Raw genomic sequence first — 23,036 nt, 5'->3', positions numbered from 1 at the left:
CTAATAACCTGATATGGAACTGTAACCCTTTTGTATAACTACTTAATAACAATAATTATCCAGTAGCCAGGGGCTCAGGCCTGTAATTCTAGCTACTCAGGAGGCTGAGATCTGAGGATTATAGTTTGAAGCCAGACCAGGAAGGAAAGTCCATGAGACACTGATCTCTAATTACCCACCAGAAAGCTGGATGAGGCACTGTAGCTCAAAGTGACAGAACACTAGCCTTAAAGAAAAAAGCCCAAGAACAGCACCCAGGCCCCAGGTTCAAGTCCTACAACTGACCACCCCCCCAACCCCAAAATAATAATACTAATGATGACAATAATAGTAATAACAACAATCAAAAGAACCAGAAAAGGTTTTATGTTCTACATCACAGAGGCTAGGAAGGGAATGCTTTCTGTACACTGAAAATAGACGGACTCTCAACTTACTCATAAGTTGGAATGTAAACAAGTTCCTGAGGGATAATAAAGTATTTCATAGAAAAATCTTCCAGATTTCCTGAATCTCCCCGATGCCACTCTGCACAAACTGATTAATAAAATGTTCTCCCTCGTTGCATGACAGGAAGGATTCTCACAAGGCCTAGTCTAACCAAGCTACTCTTCCTGTGAGCTCTAGCACAGATCTGGAAATGAAACACAGCTTTATGTGGTGTTATCCCTGCATATCTTCAGTGTCTATCTGGGTGGTTTCTGAAGAAAATGAAAGGAAGGAATGAAGGAAGGAAGGGGGGAGGGAGGGAAGGAGGGAGGGAGGGAGGGAAGGAATGAAGGAAGGAAGGAAGGAAGGGAGGAAGGGAAGAAGGAAGGGAGGAAAGGAGGGAGGGAGAACAGGATTCCAGAGAACGAGAGCATCTGACCCATGAACTTCCTTGGAAACAGCTCCTGCTTGACTAATTTTACCTTCAGTCTTCAGTATTAGCCACAGCAAAACTAGCCATTGCACTGGATACCTCTCTCTCTGCCGGTCCTGGGGCTTGAACTCAAGCCCTGGGTGCTGTCCCTGAACTATTTTTGCTCAAGACTAGCACTCTACCACTTGAGCCACAGCTTCACTTTTTCTGGCAGTAAACTGGAGATAAGAGTCTCACAGACTTTCTTGCCTGGACTGGCTTCAAACTGTGATTTTCAGATCATAGCCTCCAGAGTATCTAGGATTAAAGGCATGAGCCATCAGCACCTGCCTAATCCTCATTCTTTTTATAAAATTTTAATTGATGAGTTTAATTCATGCCAATATGGACAATGTACAAGTGACATTTCCTTTCAGCGCAAATTATGTTTGGAATTAAATTGGTTTTCCTCAAGCAGAATATGTGTGGCTCATTTGTATAACTATTGGACGCCATTGCACTGCCTGTTCATTAGTTTCAGTTACTTAGCACTAACCATTTACCTGTCTCAAAGGTTGGGCCTGAGCAATCATATTTCTTAATATTTCCTTGAAAGCATTTATGTATCTTACAATATTTCCTGTGTTTGAAGCACAATACCACTTGTGCCATTTGTATCCAAAGCCATCAAATGGACAGCACCAGTGATACCCTAAGGCACGCCCCCAGGCACACCCACAGGGATGCCCCCAGGTACGCTCCCAGGGAGGCCCCCATGGAGGCCTCAAGGGATGCCCTAAGGCACGCCCCCCAGCCATGACCCCGGCATGCCCACAGGCAGGGAAGCCCCCAGGCACGACCGCAGGCAGTCCTCCAAGCATGCCCCCAGAGATGCCCCCAGGGTTGCCCAGGGATGCCCTAAGGCACGCCCCCAGGCAGCCTTCCAGGCATGCCCCCAGGCATATCCCTGGCATGCCCCCCCTGGCATGCCCCCAGGGATGCCCTGAGGGATGCCCTAAGGCACACACACACCCCGTATGCCCTTAGGCATGCCCCCTGCAGTTCTCCAGGCATGCCCCCCAGACAAACCCCAGGATGTTCCCAGGGAAGTTCACAGGGATGCCCTGGGCACGCCCTTAGGCACACCCACAGGGATGCCCTTAGACACACCCCCAGGCATCCTCCAGGTATGCCCCTACGTAGTCCTCCAGGCATGCCCCTCTTTCTTATTTATTTATTTATTTTGCTTCCAGTCTCCATCCAAGGATCTCAGTTTATTTAGGGATTTGATCTTTGAAATTATATAATTATATTATAGCAGGATATAATTATATCATATAGAAATGTGCCCTGTTAAATTACAGATCTGTCAAAGAAATTGGTCAAAAACATAGATTATTTGAGCTGAATCATGAAAACCAAGTTTAACAATCAAGAAGAAACAAGACAGATTTACGGAAATTGATGTTTTTGTAGTTTATACATTTATGACAAAACAAAATGTTTATTATGATCTCATTCACATAAGAAAAATATCCTATGTGTACTTAGATATTTATGTTAGTACAGTAACATGGGGCTAAAGTAATGTAACCAGAAGATAACAGTGATTACTTTGGGGGTGGGGGGAAGAGGACAGGAGAGAACACAGAGACAAGAAAGACTTTTCTGCATTCCTGTATTTAGATATCATTTGCATTTTTTTTCAGCATAGAACTCCACACGTTAGCTTCATGGCCACCCAGTTTTCGAAGACCAGGGATTGAGGAACTCACCTCTATGATCCGCATGTTCTCAATGTGGATGAATCCCCCAGAATCTAAAACCTGACTATGAACCCTCTACCTGCGGCTCTGAATTGGAATAGGCACATGAGACTGGAACGATTCAGAAGCAGGTGAAGAGGCAGAGAATTGCAGTCACTGGAGTCACTTCCAGTAGATGATTTCCTCGTGGTTTACATCTATATGGGCTTCAAAAGCTGAATTAGATAGCACGAATATTGTTACTGAATACCAAAGATGAACTTCCTGTAACACCCATGAACCAGGTCGATTCAGTACTTTGATCTAAAACTTCCTGCTTGTCTACTGGAGCCTTTGACATATCTAAAAGCAGCAGGCGAGGTCATCACAACTGTAGCTTCTGCCTTGTACAAGGCAAGAGGCTTTCCCACAGCGTCCTCAGGAACTGGTCCTACTTGCCTGCTGCTTCTGGGTGCTCATTTTTGCTTGGGTGGCTCCCAATATTCCAGCATACCTCATCATTTTGGCCTGGAATACACTTTCCTAGAGTGTTTATCCACTGATCCCAGTTCTGTAACACTTGTGTGCTAATGAGGCGGTCACCGTTCCAACAACCAATTTTTTTCCTCTTTTAAAAACCCTGCTGTTTGTAAACAAGGAAACTATCTTAAGCAAAATTTCCAGTGCCTCCCCCCCCTCCCCACTGCCCCACGCAGGGCACTTTAAGTTTTATCTCTTTACTTTTCAACATCTCAGTGAAGAGATAAGAGGTAAGTGTCTCAGGGACTTTCCTGCCCAGGCTGGCTTCCAACCACGATCCTCAGGTCTCAGTTGCCTGAATAGCTATGATTATAGGCATGAGCCATGGGTACCTGGCTTCAAAAAAGGTTTTAAGTTTGTGAGACTCATTTCCAGTGAACTACCCCCAAAGCCAGAAGCTGAGCTGTGGTTCAAGTGGTAGAATGATAGCCTTGACCAATAAAACTCACAGACAGTGCCTAGGCCCTGAGTTCAAGCCCCAAGACTGGCACCTAAAAAAAAAAAAAGAAAGAGTAAAAACAAATGAGCATTCACTGAGGAGTCCTCTTCTGGTCCTATTGCCTTTTAACTTCTGTCTTTCTTAGATTTAATTTTCCCAGGGATAAATTAAGTTCATATTCCTGGGCTACTCACAGGCCTCCATAGACAAATCCAGCAAGCAATCTCTTTCGGCAGTTCTCAGTCAGTATCTATTTATACATGTCAAAATATACATGCCACACACAGTTTTATGTAGCCATTATGAAGAACAAAATGGGTATGTTACAATTTTAGAGACCTGAAGGTGAGTTGAGAATGGACTAGGTGAGAGGCTCAAATGCAAACCCAAAACAAGAGTATCTTCACATTTTAGGTCGACTTAAGAATCTTCCAGATGCCAATATGGGAAAGGACCAAAGAACAAGGAAGTTCTTACACTTTGCACATGTTCTTCCTGCTGTAGTGCCACATAGTTCTCTCTGGCACGCTTAATAGATGTCACATGAAGCACTTAACACATCAGTGAGATTTCACTTGACTGTCTCATCCATGTACAACCTCAGTACTCCCCTATCCACCTTAATCTGCTTTATTTCTCTCCATTTATCAATAACTATGCTCTTTCTTGCTTATGGTTTTATAGAGAGAGTGGAGATCAATGTGTCTACTTGTTTAGCAAATCTCTTGTAAGATCTTGTCTGGTGCTAGGCATGCTTCTAAGTCTGGGGATCGGCAGAGAATGAAACCCAGCCCATTAACTTCTGTCTCTCCAGCCACTCAGGAGGCATCAACAGGAGAATCATGGCCAGTCCAGTGAAAGTGTGGTTTCAGTTGCAAAGCACCTGCATAGCAAGTAAGTGTAAGGCCTTGAATTCAAACGCCAGTACTAGCATACATATATAAATCAGGTTCCTATAACAAATAATTTACAAATTGGATGAGCAGTGACTACATAAATTGTTCTAGTTAAAAGAAAAGCAAGCTGGGCACCAGTGGCTCACACAGATCCTAGCTACTCACCTAGGGTCAGCTACTCAGATAGCTAAAATCTTAGGATTGAGGTTCAAAGCCAGCCCCCGAAGGAAAGTCCATGATATTCTTATATCCATTTAATCACCAGAAAACTGGCAGTAGAACTTTGGCTCAAAGTAATAGAGCAGTATCCTTGAGCAAAAGGGCTCAGGGATACCACCCAGGCCCTGAGTTTAAGCCTTACAACCTAAGAAAGGAGGAGGGGGAGAGGGAGGGGGAGGGGGAGGAGGGGGGAGGGGGAAGAGGAGGAGGAGGTAACAGGAAAAACATAAATCTCTAAAAGAAAAATGTGAAGTAATTCATATAAGAAAGAGACTCTATCTAATCTTAGAACTTGGAATTTTCCATTAGTGGAGTTTTTATGATATAAAATTACGCCTCCTTTTGTAAAGTCTGGCTAGACAACTTGGTTCTATGGTGAACTGACTTAATATGAATATATACTCATTGTAACACAGATTTCAATTTTTAGAAATAATCTATAGTAAAACAGTATAAATGACAACTTTGGTTACAAAACAAAATGAGAATTTAATGTTAATAATATTAGAAGGTAGAGATGTATGTTCAAAGGTGGAGAGAAATATGGTAATATTCATTTCCTCATATTACATGGTATGAAATCAGATATGTTCTTTAAAGATGGTGAGCCAAAAGAAAGCACATTATTCATAGTTACAATGATAGCCAAAAGAAAGCTAAACTGAAAATTCCCATAAAGATTAGGAAATTGATGTGTTCGGTTATAGTGTAATTGATCTACATATTTTATGTTTTAGACTGATAGTCAATTGGTATAATTTAACATGATTACATTATATTACATAAATTATATTATATATTATATGAAATCATATCAATTATAATACATAAAGGATGAAATGAATTACCAAAAGATAAGAAGAAAAATAGACATGGTTTTTGAAATGTGACCAGCTGTGGTCGTGGGAATGTCAGCTTTCAAATATTTATAATATTCTATTCTACTTGGCTTTTCATTATCACATGAATTCCTATACATTATTTTTTAAGTTATCAGTTTGTCATTGTTGTTAACAGAGGAGATCATTTGTAATAGAAGATGCTGGCCCATAGCCATGTTCCTTTGGATGCCTGCTGTATCAGAGTGAGATAAATTATGGAAATTTGGTTCTTTTTCTGGGGTAGCTTAAAGAGTGCCCAGGAGAACCTCTGAAAAGATATTGATATGAAATCAAGAGCAACAGTAATTTCAGAAAAGAAAATGTATCTTTGAGTAGCTATGTTTCAATCTTTCCCTCCTCCGGTAGAGTTCTTCCCCTAATGGTTCGCTCTTTTACTTGGACCTTTAAAAATGGGAGACATTGGCACCCTAAGGTCTAGGAAATTTTGCCTGCGGTCATTTCCAGTCTAAGCCAGTCATCATGGCAATGGGCCACCCAGTTCTTCTGCATTTATGGCTCCCAAATCAATGTGTGAAAAGTGTAAAGGCACCAGACGATTTATCAGTCAGCAGCTCCAATGCTCCCCTTGACAGAATCAAATTTCCAAATGTTCTGAGGAAATTGCTAACTTATTGCATAGCCGCCAGCCAGCCAGCCACCCACGCAGCTCACAGCATACCTCCAAAACACCAGGTGAGACGGGGACAGGATGGACAACTTCCTTCTCCGAGGGCCAGCTTCATCCTCCCTCCATGGGTTTACAGGCTCCAGGCAAGCCCCCATCCTTGGGCCTTAGGCTCAGGGAGGGTGGTAGAAGGCATCCTGCCCAACGTCTCTATGCCCCTTGAGGAGCTCCTCTCTTCCAAAGCAAGACCACTTCAGTTCCTCTTCCCTAACTGATGGCCTTTGCCCTGGAATGCACGGGGCTGGAGATGGGGGTGGACAGGAAACATACAGAGAATGGGAAATTAAAATGATATGTGCAAATTTTCATCTAGAGAGCCTGCATTCCTGGCTGTGTGCATTTATAATATTAAAGGGGGGAAGAAATCTTAAATAAGGCAGTCAATGAGTGAGTATGAATCAGATCTTTGTTCTTTGGCGAACCCTGCCTGGAAGGCTGAACTCAGGCTTCTCATTGACTTGGAGTATCCATTTTTATAGAAATGACTGTAAAATGTTCCCAAGACACATTCTCCTCTTGCCAGGCCAGAGGGATAAGAAAGGTGACCACACAACTGGATACCTCAGGCTTATGAAAGGAGTAACCTCTGCACAGAGCCTTTACAGCTCCCCCCCCACACCCCCAACCTGGAAAGAAGGTAAGGAAATGGGCCCATGGAGGGACCTGGTAATAGAGCAGGGAGCCAAAGACAGTAATAATTCTCCTGGCTGTGTTCTATGCCACCCACATCCGTGGGCTAGATACACTCTCCGAGTGCCAAACCTGTCCTTCCCAGACACCCGTGTAGCCAAAATGTAGCTTGAGAAAGCAACTGGAACATTCTAGTGCCCCAGCAAGCAGAGAAGTTTGACTGGGGTCAAGACCAGGAGATGAGAAGGGAAGACTAGAAGATGGGATTCCTTTGTGAAGTCGGAACATTTGTCATTCAAACCCCATTTTTTCCCCATTTAATGAACAGTGCAAAATCCACATTGAGAGTTGGCTTGGCTCCCTAGCCAATTGGCACGAAGAAGACTTAGATAGATGTCATTCTCCAATTGGACCATTTGAATTACAGTCACTTGGCTGGAGATTGAGGTCTGAGGGGTTGGGGGGAGGCAGAGATATGTGGTGGTGTGTCCAGACCTGCTTGATTCTGCCCCTCACGGAACCACAGGACTGTATTTCTTTTGACTTCCTGACACTGAACATATTCTACTCAAGGGTATGTTCTTGCCATTCGGACCCACCAGGCCACTAAAGTGCTACCCAAAATTCAAATGAGGGTAGTAGACTTCATGTATTTTCCTCCAGTTCTAAAATATGATCTTGGGGGAGGGTTATTTTTATATAAGGATAGTGATGGTAGGAAGGCTTGAATCTAGGGCCTTGTGCTTGCTAGCCTGGCATTCTATATCATTGAACCACACATCCATTCCTGATTTTGCTCATTATTTTTCAGATAGAGTCTTGTTAAAAAAGATTTATTTCATGTCCTAATTGGCCTGTAATCACAATCCTTCCTCTCTCAGCTTATTGAGTAGCTAGGATTAACTGTATCAGCCTATATTATTTGCATTACTATGGACCTGGTTTGGGTTTGTTGACTTCCTTTTTTGGTGATGAGACTGTTCCACATCCTCGACCAAATGGGTTCCAGTTTCCCTTGTTATAATTTTAATTTCCACATGAATGGAATAAACACGGATGCCTTCCTATTTCATTTGCCTGTGCTGATAGAAATGAAAACAGAACATAGTCACCTGGCTGTTCATCTCTCTCTCTCTCTCACTGGACAGTATTCTGCTCTGATGCTCTTGCCTTTATTAGCATGGCTGCTGTCACGGCAGTGAGACTGGAAAGACCCATTAGTTCATCTGACCCTATCTTCATGCCAGGGCAGGATATGAGCCCTAAAAATGCTTCCTGGTCTAAGGACTGCTTTGGGGTTTATTTATCCTAGGTTTACAGCAAACATGGCTTTAAAAAAAAACAACAGGAAATAGGGTGTCAGCTAATTATGATTGCCATTATAACAATGTAGTGGAGGAGTTTCCATACAAGGCTGAGAAGTCTTCCATAGAAGGCTGCCAGGAAGTTGAAGTCCGCAGCTCTGACAACCCTCCTAGGACCAGGGAGAATTACCTATTCCCACTCTCGCATTCCCTAGGGCCTACAAAAGTCAGGAAAATTAGATCAGCTTGAGAAATTCCTAAATTAGTCCTAATTCACTGAGTTCCTAATAGGCAAATTAATTGTTCCATTTGCCTTTTGGTGAGGCCAGCCCTTCAGACATGCTCAATAAAATGCTTCATTAATTAAAACTGATGGGAAAGGAGCCTAAGTCTATGAGACAGGAGGAGGAGGAGTGTATAGAGAATCCAGGATCATTTGTTTGTATGGAAAGACCCAAGTAGCAAATTTGTATTGCAGCATTTCTTTGTTTCTCTCTCCTCCCTCCCTCCCTCCCTCCCTCCCTCCCTCCCTCCCTCCCTCCCTCCCTCCCTCCCTCCCTCCCTTCCTTCCTTCCTTCCTTCCTTCCTTCCTTCCTTCCTTGCTTTCTCTCTCTCCTTCCTTCCTTCTTTCTTTTTTGGCAGTACCAAGGTTTGAACTCAGGGCCTTGAGCTTGCTGAGCTTACTTTGCTAGATGGTATTCTACCAGTTCGGTCATGCCTCCAGTCCAGCTTTTTGTCAGTTATTTTGGAGATACAGTCTTTCCAATTTTTCTTCCCAGACTGGCTTTGAACTGTGTTCCTCTAGTTCTCAGCTTCGGTGAAGGTAAGATTGTAGGTGTGAGCCACCAGTTTTGGAGAGGTCATATTCCTGATTATGACGTTTTACTGCTTTTCACTTCTTGATTTATTTCTGGAGCAGCAGTGCTTCCAGAGAAGAGAAGGGAGTTGCACTTATCATTGTTCATTGCATCACTTAAGTCTTTCCTTACTTCTGAGAGGTGTTTCTTTCCCTGTTCCACCCTACGTCGGCCTCATTGGAACCTTGCTGTGCCCACTCCACCCCCCACCCCCCACCTCTGCTTCCTTTCTTTAGTCCTTTTCCCATCACAATCCTAAATGGCTGATTATGTTCATGGCATGGTCAGTGACCTGGGATAACTCTACTTTCTGTCTATTCCAGACTTGGGCTCAGGAAAGAAAAAAAAAAATCTCTTAGATGCTACCTTCTGTAGAGCAGGATCTAGTCTTGGTGTGCATCCCATTAAGCATCTTCATTTTCATTTTCATAAGTAATGTGTGTGATGAACATATGAACTAGGCCAGCAGGATTCTCACCTTTTCTTTCTTTGGAAGGCCTAGAGTTTTGAACTTGCTAGGCTGGTGCTCTACCCTGGAGCCATGACTCTTTCCCTCCCCTCCCCTGCCCCGGTCCCAGCTTTTTGCTCTATTTTTCAGATCGTTTTCTGCTTAGGCCAACCTAGATCACGAGCCTCTTACTAATGGTGTGTAGGCTGAAATGGTTGGTACATACCACTCTTCCCTGCTTAACTGTTGAGATGGACTCTCACTCGCTTTTAGTTCAGGCTAGCCTTGAACTGTGATCCTCCTGGTTTCCACCTCCTGAGTAGCAAGAATTATAGGCATTTGTGTACCAGCTACATTACAAGTAACACAACTGAATCTCAGAAATCTGGTACTGCTCAGATCTGCTTTCAAATGCCACCTGCTTTCCTGACCCTTAGTGGCTGCCATCACGCCAGCTTGAGGAGCTGGTGGGCTTCACTTGGGATTTCAATTCCTACCCGATTAGCTCAAATGTCACTCACACCTGATGCGCTGAGGTTTCCATGAGAGCTCATGTTTATATTGGCTGTAAGATTGCTGTGTTCTTGCCATGAAAACCATGTTGTTTTGGTTTCCTTTAGTTGTTTCTGCCTTGCTTTAAACATTGTCTTGGTATAAAGGTAAGCACAAGGTAAGCATGAAGTTTATCAACAGGTCTAAACAGCAATATACATTCATCCAGAGTATAAAGAACAGTGGTGTGTGAGTCAAAACACTTGGATTGTAGCCCAGATCTCCCAGAGGATTCTACAAAGCGTTGAGAGGGTCACCCCAGCTCCCCATTCCTCACCATTTCCGAGATGGATTAAAAAGTAATGAGCTCATGGAGTGCCAGTGGCTCACCCCTGTAATCCTAGCTACTCTGGAGGCTGAGACCTGAGGATCACAGTCCAAAGTCAACCCTGGAAGGGAAGTCCATGAGACTCTTCTCTCCAACTAAACCACCAGAAAACTAGAAGTGGCACTGTGGCTCAAATTGATAGAGTGCTAGCCTGGAGCACAAAAGCTCAGGGATAGCACCCAGGCCCCTGAGTTCAAGTCCTATAACCAACAGCAACAACAACAAAAGTGATGGGCTAGAGAATCCTCATAGAATGGAACCCTGCAGGCATTAAAGATTCATGCACCCTTTAGCATCATTGACCATCCTAACTTTGGTCTTATTTGGGAAGTGTATTTGCTCTAAGGAAATTTGTAGATTCAGGAGATTAAACCTAGATTCTTTCTTGCTGGCATGGTTAGGCAAAAACAATGTTTGGAAGAAGATACTCGAAGAATTTGAGACAGGTAGGCTATGGGCTGGCCTCCTGGAGAAAAACTAAGAATGGTGAGCCTTTCACTGTGTTAGAAGCTTTGAGCGGCCATTGATGATATTGCTATCTCGGTGGGTGGTCTTTTGCTCTGAGTACACTATTTGAAGATAGCTTATGAGGATTAACTCACCCAAACAATTCATAATGAAGCCCTTCTGTGCCCCAGAGATTTGATAAGAGCTAGTAATAAGAGATAAAGTAAGATTCTGCTCTTAAAGAGCTTATAGTTTATCAGAAGAACAAATAACAAGACGACATGAATTTCATGCAGCTTCATGTGAAGGGTTTGGCTGGGACAAATGGTTCGAGTAACTCTGATCAGCTCATAGAATCCTTTCATCTCTGATATGTACGCTTATAATTGTTCTGTCTATTTAGACATTGCTCTATCCAGTGCATTTTTTCCCCAAATCCAATTCTCTTCATTTGCTTTCTCAGGGCTTGCACACATTGAGTCTGAAATTCTCTTTTTCCTCCCATATGGCTTGTTAGGGAGCAGTACTTTAGACCAGTTTGTAATATTCTTGAACCTTTGAGCATGTGTGCATGCACACAAGTGTGCATGGGGGAGGGGGACTTGAACTATGGATCTGGCTGCTGTCCCTGAGCTTCTTTTGTTCTATCTCTTGAGCCACTGCTACACTTCTGGCTTTTTCCCCCCAGTAGTTTATTGGAGATAAGAGTCTCACAGATCTCACAGACTTGCTTACTTGGTTTGGTTTAAACCATGATCTTTGGGTCTCAACCTCTTGAATAGCTAGGATCACAGGGATAAGCTACAAGGGACCAGACACTGTTGAATCTTTTGAGGTATGAGAAGTTCTACTTACTCAACCAGGGGAAACTAGGGCAAGATTCTGACTCCTCTTTGCTTTTACAGTAAAATTAGCCTGGTGGAAAGCACATCAAAAGTTGGTCACTGTATATTTCAGATCTTTCTCAATCTGGACCTGTGACTATACTTTCTTGTTTTGAAATTGGGAATGACCACAGAATTTGTTCTCACTGATTAAGGAGTTGATGAGACCAATGAAGAGTTTCAGCCATTCTGAAATCTTACCTTAGGTGACAGCTGCTTATTATCCTGCTCCCATGAAACAAAGTCCCTTTGTCAACCCGTAATACCCATGTAGCATGATTAACTGTTGCTTCAAGATATGGAGAGTTGGCATTTGTTATCGCACCATAACCTGGCCCAACCTGACTCCTACAGAAGTGTTTAACAAATACTTACTGGTGTCCAAATAAGAACAAGTTTCAAGAGAACAAACCCAAATACCACAGATGGGAAAGGAATTAAAACTAAGAAAAATTTTTTTAAATAGCTTGGTCCTAGACTAAGACAAAAGCTATCTACTACACTAGAAAAAAATGAAAAGAAAAATCTTTTCTAACTCCATTTAATAGAGTGTCCGCCCCTCGTAGCCATGTGGGAATACATTCCAAGACCACCGTTAGACAATCCTAAATGCTACATATAGTTTGATTTTTTTCCTGTACTATACAAACATATGTTGAGGTTTCACTCATAAATTAGGCACAGTAAGAGATTAACAACAGCAACTGATCATAGATTAGCACCACTATGATAATATAGACTGTGATAGAAGTTATTTAAAACTTATGAAATTCTCATTTCTGGAATTTTCCATTGAATATTACTGGACTGTGGTTGACTGTGAGTAACTGAAACTCTGAAAAGTGAAACTGTAGAGAAAGGGCAATGACTACATTGCTCTTGCTCATATTTCTAGAAAAGTACCATTCAGAGCCTTTGACATATTACCTCTTTTCCACTCTGAGGCCGCTTTGTCTTAATGGTGTCCTAGAAAGGGTCAGAGAATTGGGAAAAAATCATCACCCAAGAAGGTGTGCAAAGACTTTTAGAAAAGAAAGGGTCCATTGAGAACGTGTCACAGAGACCTCAATGGAAACCAGTGGGAAGGATCAGTGGTAGAACTCTTGCCTAGTATGTACAAGGCCCTATGTCCTGACCCCACCATCACAGAAACAAAATGAAATCAAACTAAACACCCCAGAAACTGTAATTGATGGGAAAGTTTTTAAGAAGTCCTTGTCTGTCATCAGCCAAACCTGTGCTCAATGCAGCCATTTTGTTTCACTTGCTGTGGTCTGGAGCATGGATGGAATAGATCAAATCTGTTCATCTCTCTGACCAACCCAGTTTCCTCATGTATAAAACAAAAGGGAGAATAGAACTCGGAGCTTAGGTAACTGAGAACATTAAGAAGGCAGTGTTCAGCAGGACACCAGTGGTTCACATCTCTAATCCTAGCTACTCAGGAGGCTGAGATCTGAGGATTGCCATGCAAAGCCAGCCCAGGCAGGTAGGTGCAAAGTGAGACTCTTATCTCCAATGAACCACCAGAAAGCCAGGAGTGGTGCTGTGGTTCAGAGTAGTAGAGCAGTAGCCTTGAGCAAAAAAAGACCAAGTTCAAGCCCCACGACCAGAAAAAAGTAGGACTGGAGTCATGGCTCAAGTGATAGAGCACCCATAGTGAGCAAGAAACTGAACAAACACAAAGCCTAGCTTTGAAATCCCACTACTACAAGCAAATTTTTAAAATAAAAAGATTAAAAAATAAAATAAAAAGGTAATGTCCCTCTTTTTATCCCTGTGGTACTGATGTTTGAACCAGAACTTGCATGCTTGGCGAATGCTGCCGCTTGACCCCTAGACCCCAGGTTCATTTGTTTATGTCATGTGCCTTAGAAAATGCCTTCAACAAAGATGAGTATGAACATCTTCTAGCATGGATAGCACAGTCATTACGACATTATATTTTTAAAGACATGGCTCTAAGAATATAAAAGGAGGTAAGAATATTCACACAGCCAGGTGCTGGTGGTTCATGCCTGTCATCCAAGCTACTTAGGAGGCTGAGATCTGAGGATCGTGATTCAAAGCCAGCCTGGGCAGGAAAGTCTGTGCGGCTCTTAACTCCAGTTAACCACCAGAAAACCTGAAGTGTTGCTGTGGAGTGCTAGCCTTGAGCTGAAGAGCTCAGGGATAGTTCCCAGGCCCAGAGTTCAAGCCCCATGGCTGACCCCCCCCCCCAATCCAAAAAAAATATTCACACAAAAAAAGCCATGACACAGAAAATCAAGTTCTTCCTGGCTTTAGCTTCCATGAAACTCCTCCTCTAGAACATAGTGTTGTGACCATTGGCTCCTATGCAAGCCACGGCAACTGACTGTCCAGAAAGCATAACTTAGCTAAACCCAGCCAGTCCAAAAACATCCTCTGGAAAATACTCCACGAGGGCTTCAAGGCAGGGAGTCAATAGTGAATCCATTCTTCCTGGGCCGGGGTATAATACTTTCTAGAAAGTTGAAGCAATTGGCCTTTGCTCTGTTCATCTGCTATGGTGACATTGTCAAGGTCACCATGAACCTTCACCAAGGACAGCCCCGTTGTCCTCTTGTTCCATCTAGAATGGCCCCAGAAATTCTAGCATATGGGATACTCCGAGGTAGCCCACTTCCCTTCGCTGTGCCCTCTCTCTTGCCTGAGGTGGTCTTTCTTGGGGCTGTCTTGTCAGGCTGTCTTGAAATGATGTTATTCCCCCTGAGTGTAACAAACCAAAGACTCGGGATTGAAAGATAGAAATAGGAATCGGAATGCCTTCTCGTGCCAGCTCTTTAATGGATTGCCCCACAGCTTCAGTTTCCCACAATAGTAATAAGCACTATTTTAGTCCCTTATGGCAGAACAACAAAAGCAGCAAAGGATTAATTTCTGCTCCTGTAGATGAAGGGAAAATTGGCCCGTCTATCCACTCACTCCACGAGCATTTATTCTACACTCAATATTAAGTTCGCCAAGGCCAAGGGGTGACAGCAAAAAGAGAACTGAGCAGTAAGGGGCAGAGAATGCATTAACGCATTCAGTGCATGTCTTACAAAATTAAGAATTTTTCTTAAAGTAAGGAAAGGGGAGGGAGGGACGGGTGAGAATGATGAAAAGAGTGCCATTGATAAGACACATGGTATTAATAAATTGCATTATTGAATGGCAACTCCTTTGTTACAACTACTTAAAGATAATTTGAAAAAAATTAAAAATAATACCAGTTAAAGTCTCGGAGAGCTTTGAGCCTGTGGACCAACCTAATGCAGAAACAGGGCAGAGATGGAATGCCAGGCAGTCCTGTGGCATTCACGGTGATGGAGGAAGAACACCAGCTCATTCCAGGGAGTTCAGAGAAGGGTTGCAAGGGGAAGAAGATGTGTGGCTCAGAGGGAAATAACTGAGTGAGGGAGGCAGAGGGAAGGGAAGGGAGGGATGGGATGAAAGTAGAGGCAAGGATGTGAAGTGGTCCAGGAAAGCCAGTCTTTCCATGGAGCAAGAGGTGGATTAGGCTGGGGAAAACTTCCTGCACCCAGCAAGTTCTTGTTTCAAAATGGAAGGTCTAAGAGAAGCCCCCCCTCCTCCATGAGCCATCTGTATCACGGGTCTCCCAGGTTTCCTGGGACAGAAAATTCATGTTGAGGAAATAAGTAGAAAACTGAAATGTGACTATCAAAATGTTCATAGCTCCCTCCTCCGCACCTCTAAGTCCTTTCCTTCCCTCCTCCCGCCCTCTCCTCCTCTCTCTCCTTTTCTGTCCCTTTTTGTGAGCACCAAACCCCTTTAGTAGGAAGCATTTATCTAAAAATAGCCTTTCTCAAAGACCCAATCTTTTCTGAGTTTCATAGAACATCTGTTCAACAGTTTCCCATAACTGCTTTTGGCCATTAAATCAAAGCCGGCAGAAACAATGTTCTGTTTCTGTCTTTCAAGCAAAGAATTGCCATGAGGCCTTCCTCCCAGACCCAGACGACAATGGGGCCAGAAATAGCCACAAGAGGCTTTCAAACACCTTTAAGGCTTGGGTCCAAAGCAAGGGAGTTCCGTGAGTGTGTGTGTGTGTGTGTGTGTGTGTTCTTTCTCTCTCTTTTTTAAGAAGACCATCTAACTCCCAGGTAGAGAAAATAAACTTCTTATAGCTCAAACCTCCTGGGAGAGGCTAAGCTACCCCATGCAAATTACCACCTGCAGTATGGGGCCCTGTGGTCTGAGCTACTTGGGGCTGGCAGAGACCTGGTAAATGTCTCATCCACACACAGGGTGCTGTATCTGCATCTGGGGGTGGCTGGTATCGGCTGTGTGGTTGCATGTGGTTCTAGGTTGTGATTGTGACATGGCCTCGGCTCTTATTTTTTCATAGAACACTGAATGTGGAGGTCTGTATTAGTCCAGGGGAAAAAGACTCAGCAAAATCCAAGCATATACTCTCCAGACTTGACATCCAACTAGCCAGGCATGTGTGCAGAGCCATTTGTCTCTTTGACCCTGCCTGTGTACACAGAGTACTGGGAACAAGCACTGTGGGGCAAACACTTAAGGCCTTTGCTTCCCAAGCAGATGGCAGCAGGAAAAGGAGGAGGGATCCAGGGCCTGGTATAAGCCAAAGTTAATGCCTTGCCCAGGGCCAGGGCCAGGACCAAGGACTGACTAAGCTCACCACAGAGCCCAAGAGACCCAGTGCCAGCTAACGGGCCATTCTGGGCCAGAGCCCAGTTTTAGCATGGACAACCATGCTGGAGCTGAAACATCTGTCCAGCTGTGCAAGATTCATTTAGGAGCTGAGGGTGCAGATAATTCTGTATACAGCTTTCCCAAACCCTTCTCCCCTGCTTCCCTGGGAAAAGAAGCCTTCTAATGATTTCCCAGTATAAGCCAGAACTTTAATCTGTGCAGTAGAAGATGGAAGGTTAGGCTGAATAAAACAAGGCAGCATCCAGGTACCTAAGGAGGTACAGATCAGAATGAAAGTGCAGGGTCATGTGACCCCATAGATCACAAAGAGTTAGTGGGTAAATGGGGGTATTTCTTGGTATTTCTTAGGGCACAAGCATTCAGCCTCAAGACTTAATACTGTCTTAAAATAGGCAAATGAGCCAAAGCCACAGCTTACTACTGTGCTACTGTGAAGACTAGCTGTGGATGGAAATGGACCCTGGGGATTCACATGGAAACACAGGCAGATGAGGATGGTGGGGGGGGGGGTGGCGGGGACAGTGGTGCAAGGCTGATAGGGAAGGGTGTGGGAGGTAACTTGAACAGCTACCTCCTCACCACCCATGTAGCCTTGTAAGCTTCCAGGTGCCCTTTCTAGATGGTAGAAAGCTGCTTTTGCAGGTTTCGGTAGAAACTGATCTCCATTGTTCAAGTTCTTCTTCATTTGTGAGAGGATCATGGTGCAATGGCAGCTGGTCCACCGAACTGGTGGACACAGGTGGAACCAGGTCTGCAGTCTCCAGAGCAGAGGGAGAAGTGGGAACAGGTGTTTCCTTGTCATTGTGCTTCTCTGTGCTAAGGCAAACAAAAACCACACTGGGAGAGATGAGGAGACCCAAAGAACAAAGGCCACAATGGGAGAGGAGGACACCAAAAGAGAAGCCAGCTTGTTTTCTTTCTTTCCCCTTCCTTGCTTCTTTCTTCCTCTCCTCCTCCTCCTCCTCCTCCTCCTCCTCCTCCTCCTCCTCCTCCTCCTCCTTTCCTCTTCTTTTCCTTCTCTGTCATTTCTGTCTCCTACTAGATAGCAATTTGGAGTAATTTCACTCTGAACAGAGTTTAATTATTTTTTTAAGTATATAGATTAGCCAGCAGCTCACACCTGTAATCCTAGCTATTCAGAAGGCTGAGATCTGAGGATCGTGGTTCAAAGCCAGCCCAGGAAGGAAAGTCCATGAGATTCTTCTTACCTCCAGTTAACCACCAGAAAAAGGGAAGTAGCCCTGTGTGAGCCATGATAAAAAAAAAAAAAAAAAAAAAAAAAAGCAGCTCAGGAACAGCACCCCACCCAGGCCCTGAATTCAAGTCCCAGAACTGGCACTAAAAACAAGCAAGCAAACAAACAAAAAACATATAGATTAATATTCTATACAAATGGCCCAAGCCAACAGCCAGTTCAGGTGAAAACAGCATCTGCAAACAGAAGTAGCTCTGTGCCCTGATACAGAGGCAGCAGCGAGACGGTGCGGCTCTGTGGAGAGCCCACAGCCCTGAGATGCCTGCTCCATTGGAACACATAGAGCAAAGCCAGCCATGTGTTTGCTTTTTTTGGGTGAGACCATTTCTACTTATTTGTCACTTAAGGTGTGTGTGTTGTGAGTGTGTGCGCGTGCGCACGTGTACATGTGCACACGTGTGCACCAGTACTGGGGTTTAATGCCTGGACACTCTTTCTTAGCTTGTCTGCTCAAGGCTAGCACTCTATCACTTGAACCATAGCTTTGCTTCTGGCTTTTTTTGTGGTTCGTTGGAGATAAAAGTCTCAAGGACTTTCTTGCCCAGGGTGGTTTCAAACTGTAGTCCTCAGATCTCAGCCTTCTGAGTACCTAGGACTACAAGAGTGAGGCTCTGATGGCCAACTTGCTTGTCACTTTGTGAAGCAGCAAACATGAAGTCTATTTATAGATAAATACTTGGACAATAGTGGCAATACTGAATGGGCCATTGTAAGGCAGGTGTGAATGTGTGACTATAAGTGCCGATCTAGAATGCTGGGATGAATAACCATTGATGCTCACACTGCCTAAGGTCCCTCCCTACTTAGACCTCTGCCTGTCAGTCTTTCTCAGGCTCCTAGACTGAGCATAAGCTTCAACAGGTAGAGGTGCAGTCCCTAGTTCCATGAATTACCAACAAGGATGGGCCACAAGCCAAAGGAATCTACATCTGCTACAGTGCCTAAAGCTGGGGCTATGGCAGCCCCATTCCCAGCAAGCTACATCCTCAGCAAGCAGGAGGTGTCCTGAAGCTGTACCCCAATTCCTAGGAAGCAGCAGGGTCTCTCTGGGAAAGTGGACTCAGCAGCTGGAAAAGTGGCACAGCTGAGGCTGGTAGGAGCTCTGGGCCCATGTCCTTTTCTGTGGTTCAAGGAGTTCAGTCTTAAGGCTGTAGTCTGGGATGTAGCTCAGTGGCAAAGTGCTTGTCTAGCAAGGGCAAGGTGCTGAGTTCGATCCCCAGTACCAAAAAGCAAAACAAAACCCAAAAAAAAGTTTCTGTAGTAGTTCCTCCTTACCCATTCCTTCCTGCAGCAAAAACCCAGTTCATTTCTTGCAGGGTATAGGTGACCCACAGTGGAATGCCTGAGCCAAGACACACAGCAAGCTCGTGTCTGGCAGTAAGCTCCAAATAGAATAGATCTTCCAGGTAAAGAGGCTCTAGCGATTGCATATTCCAGGTAATATTCAGATTCACCTGAAGCCGTGTGTTCTGTATACAAAGGAGCAATACTGGGGCCCGTTGTTTCCTTGGAATCAATGGATATGGTAGGGTTGTAATGTGGTAAATGACCTGGGATCTCTCAGTACCAGGCATTGGGCCCACCAATGAGGATTTCCAGCCAATAAGGAGGCTTAAACAAGTGTGTGAATGTGACTCTGGCCTTTGGTCTGGGAAAGCAAGAGGAATCGTCCATGGAGGGACCGAAAGAGGAAGCAGCTGCCTGCATAGTGCAATACGAAAGAGAGAATAGACCCTCTCTTCTCTCTCTTTTTACTCCCACTCCCACGTGTGACACACACACACACACGTGTACACAGATGTTTGTACATGCACACATGTGCATGCACACTTGCATTCAGTTAGACAGACCTAGGCTCCAGGCTGCCTTTTGCTCCTACCTTTGAGGCTATGTGCAAATTCTTTATCTTACTGAGCCATGAATTCATTCAACAGCAAAAACATAGGTATTTTAATAAAATGCATTTTACAGAATGGCGGCAAGCATCCCAGAAGACAATACACTACAAACGGTTCCCATTCATTCAACCAATATTTCGTTAGCACCTGTTTCCTGGAGCTTACACCAAGTCCTTGAAAGACCATAGAAATAAGCAAACACAGGAAGGGAATGAATGACAAATGCAGGTAAATGTGTATTTACAGGTTGTGACTATAGGTTGGGAAGGAGGCCCCAGGAGAGAGCACAGGGAGGGGAGGGCGTATTCTGCCTGGGGTGGTCTCTGAGAAAGGGGCCTTCAGACTATAGCCTATGAAAGGGAAGAGGATTTCTCTATTGATGGGAGAGTGCTGGGTCCATGGCAGAGTGGCTATCCTGTGTCACCAGGCTCTGGGACTCCAAGTCTTGGTGAGGCCTGAAGCCTGGGAAGGAAGAAAGACAGTAAATGGAGAACAGAGGAAATAATCCAAGTAGCATGGAAGAAAGAGAGCAGGATAAGCTACATGGGCGAGCTGGGATGGGGCGGTGCTGTGTGGGGGGGGGGGGCATGAGGGTGTGTTTCCTTCAGGTAGACCAGTTGAAACTGGAGTGAGGGGGGAGACTTAAATGGTGAAAGAAAAGAATGATGATTTGTCCATTCTGGCTACCTCAGTGAGAGGCTGGGAGAAAGCCATCGCACCTTCAAATGAGGCTTAGAAGGTGGCTCAGCAAGGAGGGGGCGGGGGGGGGGATGGTTGGAGAGAGGCCCAGCAGCTGGTGGGTATGGAGTAAGTTAAAAGTAGAGGCCACAGGATTTGGTGACATATTGGGTGAGGGCTGCAAGAATGGAGAAGGGAAGCAGGAATCCACGTCTCAGTCTGAGAAAAAATGGCCACATGGGAAGCTGGGGATGCAGTGTGTGACACAACCCAAGCGGCCATTGTGACCACCCAAATCCACGATGTCTGTTTCATGAGCATTGTACGTGTGTCTGGCGTCCCAAGGAAGCTTGAGTTGGAGTTCAAGTGTGAGGTGATCAGCTCAGAGAGGCTCTCCAAAGGCAGGATTCTCCAAGCAGATGCACAGAAAGCCTGCAGAGCCAAGAACACAGCCAAATGCAGAAGCTAGACACCAGCTAAGCTGTGAGAAAGCAGGAGAGATTGAGCAGACCCAGTGATGTAGGAGGAAAGGCAAGCAAGAATGACATCCCAAGACTTGCCCAAGAAACTGAGCTAGGACAAAAGTAGCTAATAGCATCATAGGAGACCTTACTGGAATAATAAAGTGAGGACGTGACAGACCCACTCTTATTTCAGGAGGATCTGAAGGAATGCCCCAAGCTCTATCCCCTCAAGTGTTTCCTCATGGTTGGTACTCTCTCTGCCTCTAGCCTGAAATCTCTGCCTGGACTCACCCTTGAGGATAGAACCAAGTCTAGGGCAGTGCCCCCAAAGAGACCTCCTAACCCCCACCTGAGGACTCATCAAGACATAGATGTAAGGGACATATAAGGGGTCCTTCTCACCTCAGAAAGAAGAATGGAACTGGCTGAGAAGGAGGTTTTAGAGGAGGAGGATTTAGAAGGAAAAGGGGTGAGGATTAAAGACAAATAGCCCTCCACAAGCATGCTTTGAGAACCATTTCTAAATCTCCATCTGATCCCTTTACATCACCCATCTGAACATGGGGGGAGCCACAGGTGGCTAGGACCTGGCCAGGAGACCTTGTATTTGTAGGACAGCAGCAGCATGTACAGTGAGGAGGCAAGGAAGGAAAGAGCCTGCACGGAAGCCTCCTCTGCAAGTCCTGGAACAGCAGCCCAGCCCCGAGCCCACCAGTGTTTATGGATAGGAAAGGAGGGGCTGGGCCCCAGAGAGGAAGGTAAAGGGCCTGGTCTGCCTGTGCTGATAAGTGATCCTACAAGACAAGCAGAGCATCCAGACAGAGATCTAAGAGCATCCAGATGCTCGGCACAGCGGGGCCCAGTTCCTGAGCTAGGATGGGCTTTCATGTGTGCCTCAGCTCCTGGGGAGAGGGCCTGGATGCTTGGTCCTCCCCACTCTCCAGTGATGACCCAGGCTCCCCAGGCAAGGCAGGGACTGTGTCTGTAAAAGCATCTGTCCAATCCTGGCGGCTGCTTCTCTGTGATCCCAGACACAGGGCCCAGGCTGGTGGTTTGCAGAACGGAATGTGAGAGGCTTAGATTGTGATTGAGATGACAGTGAGAGTCAGGTATGTGCTGGCTGTTTGGGGGGTTTTATAGATCCAGTCCTCATACACAAGCAATCTGGGGAGTAACTGTTGTTTTGTCTCCATGTGATGAATGAGAAATGGAGCCTCAGGATGATGAAAGGGCTTGCTCATGACCGCACAGCTAATGAATGCTGTGATTTGTATCTAGCCCAGGCAATCGCCCTAGTGCTTCTTGACTTGTTAACAAGGGTGACCACTGAGCCAAGCTTCTTTGAAGTCTGGGGAAAAAGAATACGCCAACATTAGATGCAGTTTGCCTGCTTCCGAAGTGTTTTGCATCCAGAAAGACAGCACTAGGCTCATACCTGTAATCCTAGCCACTCAGAAGGCAGAGATGGGGGGGGCGGGGGACAGTCCAGGTAAATGGTTAGCAAGACTCCATCTCAACCAATAGTTAGGCATGGTGGCTCATGCCAGTGATCTCAGCAATATGGAAAGCATAAATAGGAGGCTAGCAGTCCACGCCAGCTCAGAAATAACGTGTGAACTTACTTGAAAAATAGCAAAAATAAAAAGGGATAGGGGCAAAAGTAAAAAGGTAGAGCACCTGCCTAGCAAGAGCAAGGCCTTAAGTTTAAATGGTAGTACCACTAGAAAGAAGGAAGGAAAGGAAGGAGGGAGGGAAGGAGGGAGGGAAGGAGGGAGGGAAGAAGGAATAGGGGAAGAAGAAAAGGAGGGGAAAGGGGGAGGGAGTGAAGAAGGAAGGAAGGAAAGGGGAAGGAAGGAAAGAGGGAAGAAAAGAAAAGAAAGAAAGAAGGACAAGATAGGTGGAAAAGCAAATTACCTACTTCCATCTCCCTGAATGTGACAGAACAAAAAGACAGAAGACAAACTCCAACAGTGGGTTTAAAAGACAAAATACTGATGTCTGGAACCAACCAGTTTCTACTTCTCACATAAAATCCAAAGTTGCATTTTGTCAACAAGTCTACATTGTATGGCACTCTCTTCTAGAGATAGGACAGAAAGCAGTGCAGAAATCTAATGGTTCTCATGGCCTGGTGGGCACTTTCTGTTAAAGAATGAACCATCTAGTTATGATTGTGGTGGATTCTATAAAGGAATGCACAGCATACACTGAGAGCATGCTCAAAGGGGCAGTCAAGGAAGCATGCCCTAGGAAGTAGCTTGTAGGGTGAGGTTGAACCTTCAGCAAGAGTAACTTCATAAGAGACAGTGGGAAAGGATGTCACTTGCAAAGGCCCTGGTTG

This window comes from Perognathus longimembris, chromosome 3 (genome assembly GCF_023159225.1).
Source record: "Perognathus longimembris pacificus isolate PPM17 chromosome 3, ASM2315922v1, whole genome shotgun sequence".
NCBI classification, from domain to species: domain Eukaryota; kingdom Metazoa; phylum Chordata; class Mammalia; order Rodentia; family Heteromyidae; genus Perognathus; species Perognathus longimembris.
The sequence above is the reverse complement of the archived record's forward strand: the minus strand, read 5'-3'. Positions refer to the sequence as shown.